Below are 16,604 nucleotides of genomic sequence, written 5' to 3'. Positions count from 1 at the left end.
AAAAAAAGGAAAAAAAAGAAAGAAAAAGGAAAAAAGAAAAAAAAGAAAAAGAAAGAAAAGAAAAAGAAAAAAGAAACTCCTGGGCAAATTCCCTTTCTTTGAACCTCATTGGTCAAAATTGTATCTATCCTGTGCCTAAACCAACCACTGCTGATGAGCCTGGATTGTCATGGCTAGCCTACGACCAGCTCATGGGGGAGGGGTGGATATCAGCATACAGACCAGAGTTCAGTTGGTAAGGAAGAAATGGGAGAAAGGAGGTGGCTAACTGTTTGCTCCAAAAACTTTCTTCATTTTTCTATAACTTAAGTTCCATGTTATCTATTGAGGAAAAATAGACTTTTAACAAATTCCTGATAAACTTAAGTTTTGTGAATTGTTCTTTTCTCTGTCCCCATGGCCCGTGTAACAACAACACAGGGATTGGGATCTAATGGGTGCATCTGGGATTTAGTTGGTATATTTCTACTTTGTGTGTGTAGTGTGTGTGTGGTGTGTATGTGTGGTACGTATGTATGTTGTAGTGTGTGTGTGGTGTGTATGTGTGTATGTATGTGTGTGTCGTGTATATGTGTGTATGTATGTGTGTGTGTGGTGTGTGGTATGTATGTATGTTGTATTGTGTATATGTGGTGTGGTGTCTGTGGTATGGTATGTGTGTGATGTGGTTTGTGTGTGTGGTGTGTGGTATGGTATGTGTGTGGTATGTGTATGTGCTGTGGGGTATGTTGTGTGTGTGGTGTGTATGTATGATGTGTGGTATAATATGTGTGTGTGGTGTGTAGTGTATGTGTGTGGTGTGTATGTATGATGTGTGGTGTGGTATGTGTGTGTGGTGTGTGTGTGTGTGTTTAAAACACACACAGTGTGCCATCTTCACCAGTTTTCGGTGTACAGTTCAGCAGAGCTGGTCACATTTGTGATGTTGGGAAACTGAGCCTTGAAACCTTCCCATCTTGCAAACTGAAACTCGGTACTCTTTAAACATTCCCCACTCCACCGCTGCCCCACCCCCGGGCTCCCAGCGAGCCTATTAGCTGTTGTTCGACCATGCTAGATCCTTCATGTGAGCTGATTCATGAGTACTGGTTGCTCTGTGTCTGCTTATTTCAATTAGCACAGTGTCCTCAGGGATCAGTCTGTGTTCCAGAAAGTAAAGAGCTTTCCTCCCTTTGTAAACGGCTGAGCGGCTGAGTAAGGGCCCACCGTGTGCGCCGGCGTCAACGTGGTCTTTATTTCGCCCCCTAGTGGTGGACATTTGGGTTGCATCTACCTCTTGGGTGTTGTGACCTGCTCTTTGTTTTACATTTTTTTCTGTAGTTTATTGTTTGGGGGAGACTGCACATACCACAGCCCATGTGTGCCAATCACAGGACAACCATGGAAGTCAGTTCTTCTCTCCCACCGTAGCTGTCCCAACAGATTCTTTAGCTCACTGAGCCACATGGCCAGCATGAGTAGTTCTGTATTGAGCACAGGTGCACACAATATCTGTTTGGGGCTCCTGACCTCAGCAACGGAATTGCTGCTTATACAATATTCCAGCTTCTGACTCTTCGAGGGGCTGTTTCTCACAGTGACTGGCTCCCTTTACAGCCTCGCCTGCGTTCTGTGGTTTCTGATTTCTCCGCATCCTAGCTAACACTCGGTTTGCTTGACAGTGGCCATCCTGATGAGGTATCTCGTGGTCACTGATCGCTTTGGATTTGAACATCTTTTTTTATATGCTGTTAGGTTGTTTGTGCCTTCTTTAGGGAAACATCGACTCAAGTCCTTTTATCCATTCCCGTCTCCCCCGCCCCCGCCACCCCCGGCAGATTATCAGGCTTCTTATGTAGGGCCTGCAACTCTGATGTTTTGCTGGGGTCACGTTAAGAACTCATCGTTGAGCATGATGTAATGTGGACAGTTCTGTGTCACATAGTACAGGGGACAGATACACGCAGGCAATGACCTCGGCAGGGCTTCAGCACACGGAACAGGGCTGTTTCCTGGGTCTTAAGGTGGTAGAGCCATGTGAGAGGGGTGAGGACTGGAGAACCCAGCCTCCATCACGGAGGAAGGAGGTATTCCGGAGGAGGGGGTTATAGACTGCAGTACGGCGGGTGCCACGTGGACCAGCTGCCTTCAGAGACCAATGAAGTGGAGCTTCATAGGGTGGCATACGGCCATTGCGTTGGCGGCTAAGGTGGTGTCCGTGGCCTTTGGGCCAGCCAGAGGTTTCAGAGTGAAGTTCTGCAGCTCAGTCATCAGGGATAAAGGCAGCTCAGCCCGGCCGGTTCCTTCTTCCCCCTCACTGCTGAGAAAGGCAAGACACGGTTACTGCTCAAGTTGTCACCCTGATGCTGGAAGCGCCAGGTGCAACATGTCTAGGCTGTGAGACTGCGCAACTGGTACAGTCCTAAGTGATGTTAACTTCCAGGGGTTCCTGGTGTATGTGGTGTGTGTGTGTGTGTGTGTGTGTGTGTGTGTGTGTGTGTGTGTGTGCTTTGCTGTGAATCCCTGGGAGCTACCAGCAAGCAGAGGCAAAGCGCCGCGGATCTAGTTCTGGGCAGCTCAGAACCCTGGCGTTTCTCAGTGCCTCTTTCCTTCTAGTCGAGAGAGTTCTGGTGCGTGTCACTGAAAACCCTCTGGGGAGGGAAACCGGAGCAGATCACACTGCCTCAAGCACAGCTTCGTGATCAAGGAAAACTCAGGCAGAGAGGTCTTTCTGCTTCTAAAGGTCTCTGCAAGCAGGCTTTCTCTTGAATGTGCCGCTCCATCCTCCTGTTTCCCATCATGGCAGGGCCTCGAGGGAGCCCTGGATCTCGGTGTTGTTTGGGGGTTGACAAGAACCATAAGTGATGGCTCAGTGGTCAAGGATGCTTGCCGAGGGCTAGAGCTTGATTCCCAGCTCCCTTGGCCAGACAACTGCCTGCAACTCCATTTCCAGGAACCTGGCACCTACTTCTGACCTCTGTGGGCACCTGCTCACTCTCATGCTCACTCACGAGCTCTCTCTCCCCCTCCTCTCCTTCTCCCCCATCCCTCTCCCCCTCCTTCTTTTTCCCTCTCCCTCTCTTTCTCCTTCTCCCTGTCCCCCTCCTCTCCCTCTCCCCTCATCCCCCATAAAACAATGCCAAGTAGGATGTCTTTTGCTAATCACATCCCTACAAACAGTGGTATCAGGGCAAAATGCAAAGTGAATGCAGAGTCACTGCTTTTGGCAGCTGGTCTTCTTAGCACAGGAAAGCTGTGTGTGTGTGTGTGTGTGTGTGTGTGTGTGTGTGTGTGTGTGCAGTTCTTCAAATTGATGTTTCAATGTAGAGGTAGGTTACTGGTGAGCCCTATTGCACCATTTTTGCTATGTCCTCATCCCTGGGCTCCTTTTTTTTCTTTAACATTTTTAAAATTAATTTTATATGAGTACACTGTAGCTGTCTTCAGACACACCATAAGAGAGCATCAGATCCCATTACAGATGGTTATGAGCCACCATGTGGTTGCTGGGATTTCAACTCAGGACCTCTGGAAGAGCAGTCAGTGCTCTTAACCACTGAGCCATCTCTCTAGCCCCCAGGGGTCCTTTGTGACCCAACTAGTTTGTTGATGAGCTAGAGATGTTCTTTATGTGTGTGAGATAGTAATCCCTTTAGACACTTGGGTTGCAACTATTTTCTCCCATTCTGTGGACTGACATTTTGCCTGTGACCTGTCTCCTCTGAGAGAAGTACCTACTTTTGATGAGTTTGGGTCTGTCTACTTTTCTTTTGTTTCCTGGGATTTTAGTGTTAGCTCCAGGAAGTTACAGCCTAATCTAACGTCCTGAAGATTTTCAGTTCTATTTTTGTCTGGGAGTTTTATGGTTTGGGATCTTATATTTGGTTTGTTTGTTTGTTTGTTTTTTGGTTTGTTTGGTTTGGTTTGGTTTTTCCAGACAGAGTTTCTGTGCATAGTCCTGGCTGTCCTGGAACTCATTCTGTAGAGCAGGCTGGCCTCGAACTCAGAAATCTGCCTGCCTCTGCCTCCCAAGTGCTGGGATTAAAGGCGTGCACCACCATTGCCCGGCTCCACTGCATTCCTTAGCAAACAAGAAATGGGGTTTTCTTATTGCACCATTTGTTGAAGAAGCTGTCTTTCTTCATTGAGTAGATGTAAATCTCTTATGGAAATTATTTTTTTAATTATTAGAATGTATGACTCAAAGAACTAAAAACCATGCCTCCAAATATTGTACAGTTCATGCTTGACATGACACTTAAAAATACTGGACCCAGACCTTGAACTAAAGTCCAAAGCAGGAGAGTAACTGGGTGTGGACTGGGGATAGCAGTAGCCTGAATGGCCAGACCTCAGGCTGACAGGCCTGGTCTCTGTTCCCCCTGAACTGTCCATATTCATGTTTTCAGGTTCAGTGCCTCAGATCAATCTGAATCGCTGTCTGCCTCAGCTTCTTTCACATCACACTGAATTTATACCCCTGGTCACATCCCATGTATGTGTCACTCATGAAGTACAGGGTATAGTTGGGGCCACCTGTGGCTAGGGCCACAAAGTCTGGCTTCACCTTGGCTTTCTGCTGCAGGATCAGCCTCTTGATAGAGACGAGGCTGCTGGACTTGGCGTCTTCAATCGCAACCCACCATGTCTCCAATCACAACCCACCAGCCCTCTTCACGTTTCTGTGGGAAGAGCGGTACAATAACAGGGACCATGTCTTCCTCCTCAGAGATTATTTATTGTCTTGCTTTGTCCTGTCAGTTTGACACAAGCTGGAGTCATCTGAAAGGAGAAACCCTTAATCAAGAAAATGCTGCCGTAAGATCTAGCTGTAAGGTGTTTTCTGATTGATGGGGGCGGGCCACAGCTCATTGTGGGTGGGGCCACCCCAGGCTGGTGGTCCTGGGTGCCTTATGAAAGCAGACTGAACAAGCCAGTAAGCAGCAGCCCTTCGTGGCCTCTGCCTCAGCTCCTGCCTCCAGGTTCTTGCCCTGCTTGAGTTCCTGGCCTGGCTTCCTTTGGAGGATGACCAGTGCTGTAGAAGTGTAAGCTGAACGAACCTTTTCCCCACATGTTGCTTTGGTCATGGTGTTTCACCACAGCAATAGAGACAGGACAGGGAGTGAACTAGATTTCTGTGTAGGCCAATTTGGCAGGTGTGGTTTTTTTTTTTTTTTTTTTTTTTTTTTTTTTTTTTTTTTTTTTTTTTTTTTTTTTTTTTTTTTTTTTTTTAACACTATTAAGTCAATCCATCCATGGCCACAGGAAGCCTTTTCATTTATTCATGCCTACTTTAATTTCTCCTGGCAGTCTTCCATGGTTTTCAGCATGCAAGTGGTTCCCCTCTTGGGGAAGGTTGAGTCCTAAGTATTCTGTCTTTTCAGTGCTGCTACCAACTGTCCTGGCTTCTTAAGATCCATCCCCAGTTGCTCATTGTCCGTCTACTTTGGTGGTGACTAAGATCATCTCTGGTCTCAGGATCCGTACCATGTCTCTCTTATCTGACTGTAGGACCTTTCTGTGCATGCAGGGAAGGTTCTCCTTGCTGGGCCTACGGGAGTCTCATGGGACTCTGGGGTCCGTCTCCTGTGTGTAGCCCATGCGGTCGTCTCGCCAGCAAGAAGACACACGGACACTAGGTTCCTTCTGCAGCAACGTTTATTGTCCTCATCCGTAGGGAAAAAAGGGTCAAACCAATAATTTGCACTGCTTATATACACCACAGTGCGCGTGTCTGCCCACAGCGTGGCGTGTCTGCCCATGATTGGCTGTTCGCTCATTACCCTACGTAACGCCCTGGGATGGGCCGTGACATGGCGTCTTTTTCACTCTACGCACATGCGCAAACAGTTGTTTACTAGGAGTTAACAGCGGAAATAGGCGCCATCTTGCCATGGCGAATGCCTCTCCAGCTTCACGGCTCCCCACACTGTGGCCATTTCTGTTCTTCAGACATCTGCTGCAAGGCTGACAAGGACCTCTGGAACCTGCAATCCCCAGGATCCTGGCAGGACAGGCAGGTCCCATCTACTGCCTGAGGCTCTCCTGGCCTATTAGATAGAAGCCTGGGGAGGGAGAAGAGAGCTATGGATCAGAAGTCCTAGAGACCGGGAACCTGAACCTCACTCTGCCATGCCTTCCTCCCCAAACATCAGCCTGGAGAATTCAAACTCATGTCCCTGCTGGGGAAATACTGTGTCAACACGTATCTTATCTAGTTCTTCTCTTTTGACGGAGAGATGGGTGAGGGGGGGGTTGGGTAGGTAGAGGGCTGGGACAGGATGTCCTACCTCCCTGGCTGACCTCAAATTTATAGCCCAGGATGACTCTAATCTCCGGATCATCTGCCTCCACCTCCTAAATGCTGGGGTTATATGCGTATGCCACCATGCTGACTCTTATCCAGTCTCCCAGTTCTTTCTGTCCCACATCTAAAGTCCATGAAAGAAAAACAACAGAGAGGCACTCCTCTTGGAGTCAGGCTACCTGGGTACTGCTCAGCCTCTGTGTGGGTGAGCTAAGAGATAGAGAGGCAGGCACACAATGGTTCTTCTTCCCCTGACCTAGCTGAGCTCTGTTCTTCAGTGGTCTGGGGAGACTCCCTTGCCTGGGTCCCCACTCTCCAGGCTTATTACTGGCTGAGGAGCTGATGCCCTGACAGAGAAAACCCGAGTCCACTCAACGCCAAGTTTGAAAGCCAGCAGTGGCTTTCAAAGTGTGGTCCTGGGGGGCGTGGTTCTAGGAGGCAAGATGATGTCTTAATGATGTTATGTAACATTGGGTTCTCATTCTCCTTCTCACACCAGTGGGCACAGGCTTCCCAGAAGCCATGTGATGCAGAATTTCATGAAGGATTGAATGCTGAAGAGAATAGAGCTGTCTTCTGTAAGTCCATTCTGTTCCATAAAAAAAAATAATAATAATTATATCGGATGGGCGAGATGGCGCAGTGTGCAAAGGTGCTCACCGCCAAGCCTGGTGACCTGAGTTTGATTCCTAAATTCCTGATAATGGAAACAGAAACCGACTCACATATATGTTGTCCTCTGGCCTTTACACATATGCCATGGCATGTATATGCACATGCATGTGTGTATATGCACACAATAAATAAATGTTAAGAAGAACTGTAGAAAAAACTGCAAAAGGGGTTGGAGAGGTGGCTCAGCAGGTAAGAGCACTGACTGCTCTTCCAGAGGTGCTGAGTTCAATTCCCAGCAACCACATGGTGGCTCACAATTATCAATCTTTCCAGTTCTAAGGGGTCTAACTCTCTGTTTGGCGGCTTTGGACACAAGGCGTGTACACAGTGCACAGACATATGTGCAGGGGGAAACACCCATATACATAAAAGTAAGAAGAAACCAAAGATTGCATGCTGCTCTCGCAGAGGACCTGGGTTTGGTTCCAGTACCCACACAGCAGCTCACAACCGCCTGTAACCCTGGCTTCCTTCGAGAGAGCTGGCACTGTCCTCTGGACTTCTTGGGCACTTGCATACATGTGGTATATACATAACAAAGCAACAACAACAACAACAACAGAATCTTTAAAAAATTGCAGAAGTGTAACTCCATGCCATTCTTTTCATTCAAGCTTTTTTTCCCCCAAAACTATTTTGATAAAACCATTGTTTATGTCAATATGGTGCTCATTTGTTTAAAGGAATCAGCACATAAGCTTTAAAAATTCTGACCTGCCGTTTTCTACTAGTATAGAATTAACGCACAAAACGGGTTTTAGAGTCCATAAGAACGTGTACCTGTGTGAGAGGCCCCGAGGCCAGTCTGTTTCAGGAAGACTGAGCGGACACCCACCCACCCATCCACCCTAAGAAGGCTGCTGTGCTCCAGTGACCTGGAAGCCATGCTATTCTTCAGTTTGCCACGGGAGGGCAGTACATGCTGTGAGCCCCACAGGTCTTAGCCCCAGGAGGTTCGCTAAGTCAGTCTCCAGCCTCCAGCCTCTTTCAGGATCTGGCCCAGTCCTGGACAAAGTCACAGTCTAGGTCCTTGTTCTGTCGGGGATTTAGCTCTGTTTTCTTGGAGAAAGAATCAGGATGTTGGTCCAGGCTCACCATTTTGCTGGGGATACTCGGTGAATGCACATTAGTTCCACGGGACACGGCAGCTCACAGAGCCCCTTTCCAGTCTCAGTTTAACCTGGAAGTATTGGTTCTTGTGGGAGTGGTCTGGAACCAACCAGTGTTTAACCACACAGTCATCATGCTGGCTTAGCAAGTTCCCCATCTCTGTGAGTAACCCCGTGTAGCGGAAAGGTGTATTTGGGATTGTGGTTTCAGAGGCTCTGGTCTATGGCTGCTGGCTTTGTTGCTCTGAGGCACAGTGCATCATGGGAGGGATGGGTACTGATAGGAGAACCCAATTCAACTCATGGCTGTCAGGAAGCAGAGAGGAGGGGTAAGGCACCCATCCCTCCAAGACATACCTCCAGGGACCTAATGTCCCTCCTCTAGGAACTTCATAAAGGGTTCAATGTCTCCACAGGCTGGAAGCCACACCTTTAACACTCAAGTGCGGTGAGGTGGGGAGGCAGAGGGAGCGCGAGCATGCTACCCACCTTTTACCCCGGCTTAGGCAAACATTGAGGGCACAGGTAAAATTGTACCTATAACCAGAGCCTCATGTTGGCGTCATAGCAAGTCACGGGGACTCTAGCAGTAGAAGGCAAGGCTTTGAGGCTACTTAATGCTGTCTCTTAGCTTCCCTCTTAGAGACTTCTCCAAACAGCCTTAAGGTAACCTAATGTGATCAAATGTGGGCCACTAGGAAGTCAGGTCACAGGTCCCACACTGCCCATTTTCTGGTCCCTCCTCTTTCTCCATTACGGTAACTCCAGCCCTGACGTATTTCTCCTTCCTCTTTAGGTATTCACTGTCAGGTGATACATAAATATCGGTAGTCCTTGTTCCCATAGGTCCGGTGACTAAGAAAATCTGCCAAAGTTCATTTTTAAAAAAGTAACCCATATAGGGGCTAGCGAGTCTGCTCAGTGGTTAAGAGCACTTGTGGTGCCTGCATGGTAGCTCACACCCACACAGAACTCTCCTTCCAGGGGATCTGACAGCCTCTTTTAACTTCCTTGGGCACCAGGCACACACTCATACAAAACAAAATAAAATAAGTAGAATTTTAAAACACAACAAAAAAATTAAGTATGCAACTGGGCCCATATCAGTAATCTCAAACCTGGGAGCCTAGATCGTGCATTTTAATTGAATGAAACTATAGTTCATTCAACTATGAACTATAGTTCGCACGAGAACTATATCTAACAACAGTGTTAAGAATCATAAACAGGCTGGAGCTGCGTGCCGTGACGCGCATCCTGTTAACCCAGCACTGAAGAGGCTGGAGGAGAAGGAGCTCGAGTCTCTCTCTCTCTTTTTTTTCTTTTTTAACTTATGCATTATCTATTGTATATATTACAATAATAGTGGCGCATTTGATTTTATAAAGGGAAATTATACAGTTCGGTAAGTATAATGTACAATCAAGTTCAAAGATTAGGCAAAGTTTAAAATAGAGGGAGGTTTAAGTATTCTTTTTTTTGTAGAACATGATTTTAATATTTTCAACTGTTAATATTCAACAAGCAGAATAATTATTTTAAGATACAGTTCATTGCTATGTCTCCCTTTTCATTTCTGATTTTATCAATTTGGATACTGTCTCTGTGCCCTCTGGTTAGTCTGGCTAAGGGTTTATCTATCTTGTTGATTTTCTCAAAGAACCAGTTCCTGGTTTTGTTGATTCTTTGTATAGTTCTTTTTGTTTCTACTTGGTTGATTTCGGGCCTGAGTTTGATTATTTCCTGCCGTCTACTCCTCTTGGGTGTATTTGCTTCTTGTTGTTCTAGAGCTTTCAGGTGTTCTGTCAAGCTGCTAGTGTAAGCTCTCTTCAGTTTCTTTTTGGAGGCATTTCTAGAGCTATGAGTTTTCCTCTTAGCACTGCTTTCATTGTGTCCCGTAAATTTTGGTATGCTGTGTCTTCATTTTCATTAAATTCTAAAAAGCCTTTAATTTCTTTCTTTCTTTCTTCCTTGAGCAAGTTATCATTGAGTAGAGCGTTGTTCAGCTTCCATGTGTACGTGTGCTTTCCGTTGTACTATTGCTGTTGTACAATAGCTGTTGTACAATATTGCTGTTGGGCTAATTCCTCCAGTGGGGTTTTGGATCTCCCACCCCATTCCAGCCCCTGCTAACTCCACCTCTGCTTTTCTAAAGTCAACCTTCTAAGATTCCGCACATAAGCAAGATCACCTGGTATTTGTCTGTCTGTACCTGGCTCTCTTAACGCCATGCCTTCCAGGTTCAGCTATTTACAGCAGATGACAAGATTCCCTTGTTACTAAGGCTACTCTTTTAGGGCATTGTGTTATGTGTATGTTTTCTCCATCCACTCATCCACTGATGGGCACGTAGGTTGTGGCCATTTCTCGGCTATTGGGAACAGGCCGCCACGACCCAGAGAGAGTAGCTTCAGTACAACCAATTCGTTTTCTTTAGCTGTATTCTCAGTAGTGGGATTTTTAGATCACCCAGTCGTTCTATTTTTAATGATTTTCTTTTTTTTTTTTTGTTGATGGTATTTCATACGCACTTCATAGTTTTGCGTATGTTTGTATCTGATACTTTTGTGTGCGTGTGGGCACATGCCGTGGTGTGTATATGGAGGTCAGAGGTCAACCTTGGTAGTAGGCCCTGGCCTTCCACCTTGTGCGAGACACGCTCTTAGTCGTTCACGTGTGCATGCTAGGCTGGCTGGCTCAAGAGCCTCCAGGGATTGTCCTGTCTCCGGCTTCCATCACACCATAGGAACATTAGGGTTACAGCTGTGCGCTGTGCTCAGCTTTATGTGGGATCTGGGATTTGAACTCAGATCCTCACCCTTGTGTGGCAAATGCTTCTACCCACTGAGCCCTTTCCAGCGTAAATATTCCCTCGTGTCCTTAAGCATTCTACAGAGCTAACTTCAAAGGCTGCATTATAGTCTATTATATTGATGATTAATAATTTTCATAACCATGCCTTTACTACCATACTTTTAACATTTTTGCTGTTATAAATAAATAACTTTATATTTTTTGTGTGTGTGGGGGAGGGTCTCTGCAAACACTACAGCTGGCAAAGGAGCCATTCATGAGCAGTAAGAAGGAGAGCCAGGTTAGCAGGCCTTAGCTAGGCAGGCTGTTTCAAACATCAAGTGTCACCAGGCAGTGGTGGTGCACGCCTTTAATCCCAGCACTTGGGAGGCAGAGGCAGGCAGATTTCTGAGTTCAAGGCCAGCCTGATCTCCAGAGTGAGTTCCAGGACAGCCAGGGCTACACAGAGAAACCCTATCTCCAAAACCAAAACCAAAACCAAAACAAAAAATAAAAACAAACAAACATCAAGTGTGTGACACAAGGCAGTTTATTTTAGCCATATTTAAGCACAGGACAATTTTGGAAAAAAACCAAAACTTTCCTTGTGACAATTAACTTGGTCCCATGTCCACAACAAAGCTTAAGACATATTTACACTGAAATTCCTCACAAAGTACACATGGCTTCTTCCATAAAGAAACAATGCTCAAGATAAAAACCAGAGCAGCAGTCCTCACCTTGTGAGCCGCAACTCCTTTGTGCAGGAAAACAACCCTTTTACAAGGGTCACCTATGACCATCAGAAAACACAGATGCTCATATTATATTCATGACACCAACTTCACAGTTATGAAATAGCATAAAAATAATTTTATGGTGTGGGGGGGTCACTACAACATGAAGAACTACATTAGAGGGTCCCAGTGACTAATGTCTAATGTGACATTAGAGGGTCACATTAGAAGGTTGCCAACCACTGGTCTAGGGAGAAGGACTGAGGCAAATGTAATATCCCGTGGGAGTCAGGCTCTGCCCTAAGATACTACAGAAGTCACTTAGGCTGCTGTAATATACAAGTGACATCTCCTAAGGATGAGTTTGATTGACTGAGAAGCAATACTCAAGATCTAGCAGGAGACCATCTGCGATGAACAAGCATAGTAGTCGGGGGATTCGGGGGAAGCCTGGCCCTGCGGTAGCAAAAGATCCTGAGGTCGTAAACTACAGCTGTTGCTAGCATTCCGGGCGGAAACAGGCAGACATCTTCCTTTGAAGAGATAGGTCTGCCTGCTTAACTTTTCCGCTTTCCCCAGTTCTTGCCCATGCGCACAAGGATCTGTATCCTCTACAGTGTTTTAAATGATCTGCTTAGGAATATGGACATTGCTAAAGCTAACCTGGTCTGGATGGCGTGCTGATTCTAAGCGGTCACTTTCCTCCCCTCTGGATAATCAAGCCCATCCGTTTGATCATCTCTTTAGCCGACTACCATGCTAATGTCTAGTTCACCTGCGCGTGCCTTTTAGATTCAGAACTTGTAGTCTTTTTGACAAGCGAGATGACTGTGTGGGCCTCTCCAGCCTTCCCACTGCACTTCTGCTCACCAAAGTTTCCTAAAGATAAAGATTAACTTCCTATGACCCCACTCAGTACCCTTGGATACCCAGGTCAAAAGACGGAGAGGTATTCTAGAACAACAAGATGCCTTGCTTTCTTACGGTCTCTTCAGAACCCAAACTGTCCCTTAACTTTCTTTCCTGGTTAGTGTTTCCTTCTTATTAAATGTTAGCATTCTGTCTAGGCTCCACCCCACAGTTACCTGGCAACAGCCAGGTGTGCCTGACTCACTATAAAAAAGGGGCTGCTTGCCCCTCCTCTCTTTTTTCTCTCTTGCCTTATGGCTCCTGCTCTGTCCTCTTCCCTTCCCCCTCTCTTCTCATTTCTCTCCCCTCTCTCTCTCCCCGTGCTCATGGCTGACCTCCCCTCTCCCTTTCTCTCTCTCTGTCTCTCTGTCTGTCTCTCTGTCTCTGTCTCTGTCTCTGTCTCTCTCTCTCCCTTTCTCTGTCTCTACTACCCTCTCAACTTCCCTCCTCATGCCCTGAATAAACTGTATTCTATACTGGTCCCTCAGGGGGAAGGGATGCCTCAGCATGGGCCCGCAGAGGCACCCCCTTTCCCCACACCTGACTACACCTCCACCAAAACATATTCCTTCTCTCCTTTATCTTTTTATAAAACACAACATTAAGGAAAACTGAAAGGGTCTGCAGGCGCCTGTTAGCTACTGCACAAATTAGTGTATTTTCCCCTTATCTGGGTACACAGATCGTTGGCACTTCCCACCCTGGTGTGGGCTGTGTAATTGCATCTCAGCTGGTGAGGCAATGGCACAGGAGGTAGGCACTGCTACCAGGTCTGGCCATTGAACTCTGTGCCCATGTCACTCTTGGAAGTCACAAGGTGAAGATGGCAGAGCCTTGGTCAGCTAGAAGAGCATCCTCCTGACTATTCAGCTTGTGGCTGTGGATGGGATGGGATTGTTCCAGAAGCTCATCCCTAGGATGGTGATGTGGGAGGCAATGAGATCGCTAAGAGACGGAGCCTAGTGGCAAGTACATAGACCACTGATGGCCTTGATGTCGTCCTAGGCCACTGATGGCCTTGATGTCGTCCGGAAAGATTAACGCTCATCTTAAGGGATACATCCGTTCTCCCGAGAATGAGTTGCTACAAGAGGACCCTGCCTGCTCCTGCATCCGTTGGCTTCCTATTTTGCGTTGCATGGGGGTGTCACTGTGATGCCATTCGCCATGAGGTCATCCCTGGAGACTGAGTTGATAAGCCATTCAGTCTTGGCCTCTTAGACTCAAAGACTGTGAGTTAATAAACACCTTTCTTTACAAAATGTGTCTTTGGTTTTTGGTTTGTTGTTGTTGTTGTTGTTGTTGTTGTTTTCCGAGACAGGGTTTCTCTGTGTAGCCCTGGCTGTCCTGGAACTCACTCTGTAGACCAGGCTGGCCTCGAACTCAGAGATCCACCTGCCTCTGCCTCCCAAGTGCTGGGATTAAAGGCGTGTGCCACCACTGCCCGGCACAAAATGTGTCTTTGGACCTTTTCTTATAGGAACAAAAAGGACTAGGAGGGCACTTGCTTTTGTGTTTGATTATAGACATGTTTCTTTCTAATTCCAAAGAGGGATAATTTGTAACTTACAACCTCACTTGACTTGATTCTGTATGAGCCATTTTCCTTTTTTTTTTTTTTTTTTGGTTTTTCGAGACACGGTTTCCCCTAATATCCTGGCTGTCCTGGAACTCACTCTGTAGACCAGGCTGGCCTCAAACTCAGAAATCCACCTGCCTCTGCCTCCCAGCTGCTGGGATGCCATATTTCCTTTTATCTTGACTTACAAGATTAACTGTTCATCCTGCTTCTCCAGGTATCCTGAAATTCCCCTTCCTTTCCAATTCTTGGTACAGAGTCAGAGCTTTCCAGGCTCCCAACTCATGTGAGCTTCCTCCATTTTTCGTCTTCCCAACAGATGGCTTCGGCTGTGAGAACTCAACCCAAAAGAACTACTTCTCTCCGCTATTTCCGGTTTTCTCAGATGTAGGATGGTCATTTGGGAAGAATTTAGTGGAAGACGCAGGTTGAATCTGGTTGAATCTGAATAGTTGAGTTTGGCAGAATAATGGGATCTACAGAACGGAGTGAGAAGACTCTCTATGTGGAGACACTTAAGAGGGAAGGGATACAGAAGGGAACAGCTGGGAAAATGAGAGCTAGCAACACTGCTTCTTGATGGGAATGAGCCTACATCTCCACAGGAAGGCATAAAGAACTTGGGGGCATCTAATATCCAACCTGATGTGTTGGAGCGGCGGGTCGCGTCAGAACATATCACACTAGGCCCAAACAGTTCCACGAGTAAGAGGTTTAACTGAGAGGGAGTAGAGGTAGTGGCGCAGAAAGAGAGGAGAGAGAGAGAGAGAGAGAGAGAGAGAGAGAGCAAGAACAAGAGCAAGAGCAAGAGCAAGATGGATGAATGTTCCCGTACATATATGGGTTGTGATGTAACAGCCACAGGTAAAGGTGGGAGGTGAGCCCAATGGATTCTGGGAATATGGTGGCTGTTGCCCTGGCAACAGGTTTGTAGACCCGCCCATGCATCACCACAGGCTTTGGATGTCCTGATGCTAACACAACCTAGAGTTGTTGTCTAGACCCCTGTGCTCCTTTGAAGGGGCCAGCACAGCCCTAGGTAGGGACAGGACATGCTTCACTAGATGTCATGTTGTGAGTTCAGCAGATGTGGGGCTTAGAGCCAGGGCCGGTGATGATGGAAGGCCATTCCCACCTTTTGTCTTGGGTTGCCTCCAGGAACTGGCCAGCCTTTGGAGGACTTTAGACTTCTGCTGGGGAGGCGGGGAGCGGGGGGTAGGCCAGAAGTTTGAACCAATTTTATTTAGAAGGCTCCAGTTGGCATCCGATGCGTAACACACACATCCACTGGCAAAAGAATGCTGCGGAGCTCATCAAATAAAGTTAGGAGTGGAGTAAACAGGCCTTAAAAAGAAACTTCTAAGGTCAAAAGAGTCACACGCTGTACCTCAGGAAGCAGTATGAATACCGGGCTGAGTTCTGTTCTCAGCTTCTCTGGCTCCGGGACCTTTGCCTGGGATGAGAGAACAACAGGTGCTCTGGTGGAGGCTGGGTGGCTACTCACCATTGTCCTCTGGCACCAGGCACTCAGGAGCAGCCCCACCCTGCAGCTTCTTCAGGGCCCCCGTGGCTCCCTCAATGACTGCTTCTGTCAGTGCCCTGAGCTCACAGAAATGTATGTGGGCGACAGATTTTGCGCAGTAAGGGAAACATGTGAGACGTGAGTTCGTTAGGAACTTCTTCAGTTGTCATAAAGATGTCATAAAGACACATCAGAGGCTGTGTTAATACAAAAAGCATGTTGTTTATCTGGTTGCAGAAGGTTTTCCTTTCTTCCCAACAAAGATGTAAACCCCAAATCCAGAATAAACGAACAAAAATAGGGTAACAGTGGCCTAGCCGTGCAGCCATGATGGGGTCAGATTGGCATGCCTGGCCTTCCTAATTTCCTTCCAGATATGGATTTGTGTTGCTACGCTGACCAGGGCAGGAGGTTTTCTGAGTACAAAGCACCAACATGCCAACTCTGAGATAAAAAGTCGTAAATAGACCTTGAGCCTGTCACGGAGCCAGGCTCAGTGTCCTTGGGCTGGTTATACTTATAATCCAGGTCTCAGGTGGGGGGTGGGATGAGCAACTGTTGTGGAAATTTCCATACGCTGTCCACCAGCTCTGGGGAAACTCTGGTGCTCCCCACAGCATGGGGAGGGACATGGCTTATGAAAGAGGCACAGGGCATGGTCCCAGCTCTTAAGGAACAGGGCCCCTGGAGAGAGGACTTGGGGATGCTTGCCAGGAAAGCAAGGGACAAGCAGGTTGCAAAACCTTAAACCACAGGTTGTCAATAAGGTCAAGGCACAGAGCCATCGCAAAAGTCACCGTCACCTTCCATGGATCAGAACCCTGTTTCTCCTCCCACAGAATATGCTGGAAACACAACTTGAGGATTAAGCTAAAGCTGATCTCATTTCTTTAAATATTAGTAAAGGTGTCACAAATAATACAAATGTTTCAGAGGGGAAAAATTCTTTATATTACCACTTACATACTTTTTTCTTCTTTCTTTTTTTTTCTTT

General features: G+C 46.9%; 1 long non-coding RNA gene across 1 annotated transcript; it reads right to left on the bottom strand.

Moving 5' to 3' along the window:
- Positions 1-5,870: 5,870 nt before the first annotated feature.
- On the bottom strand, positions 5,871-15,693 carry LOC116071403. The gene is made up of 2 exons (XR_004110881.1): positions 15,593-15,693; positions 5,871-6,044 (listed from the first exon to the last, which is right to left on the bottom strand). It is a non-coding gene; the product is annotated as an uncharacterized LOC116071403 (long non-coding RNA).
- Between the last annotated feature and the right edge of the window lie 911 nt (positions 15,694-16,604).

Source organism: Mastomys coucha, unplaced genomic scaffold (genome assembly GCF_008632895.1).
Source record: "Mastomys coucha isolate ucsf_1 unplaced genomic scaffold, UCSF_Mcou_1 pScaffold1, whole genome shotgun sequence".
In the NCBI taxonomy this organism is placed as follows: Eukaryota; Metazoa; Chordata; class Mammalia; order Rodentia; family Muridae; genus Mastomys; species Mastomys coucha.
Note: the sequence above shows the minus strand (reverse complement) of the source record. Positions and strands in the feature narration are given on the sequence as shown.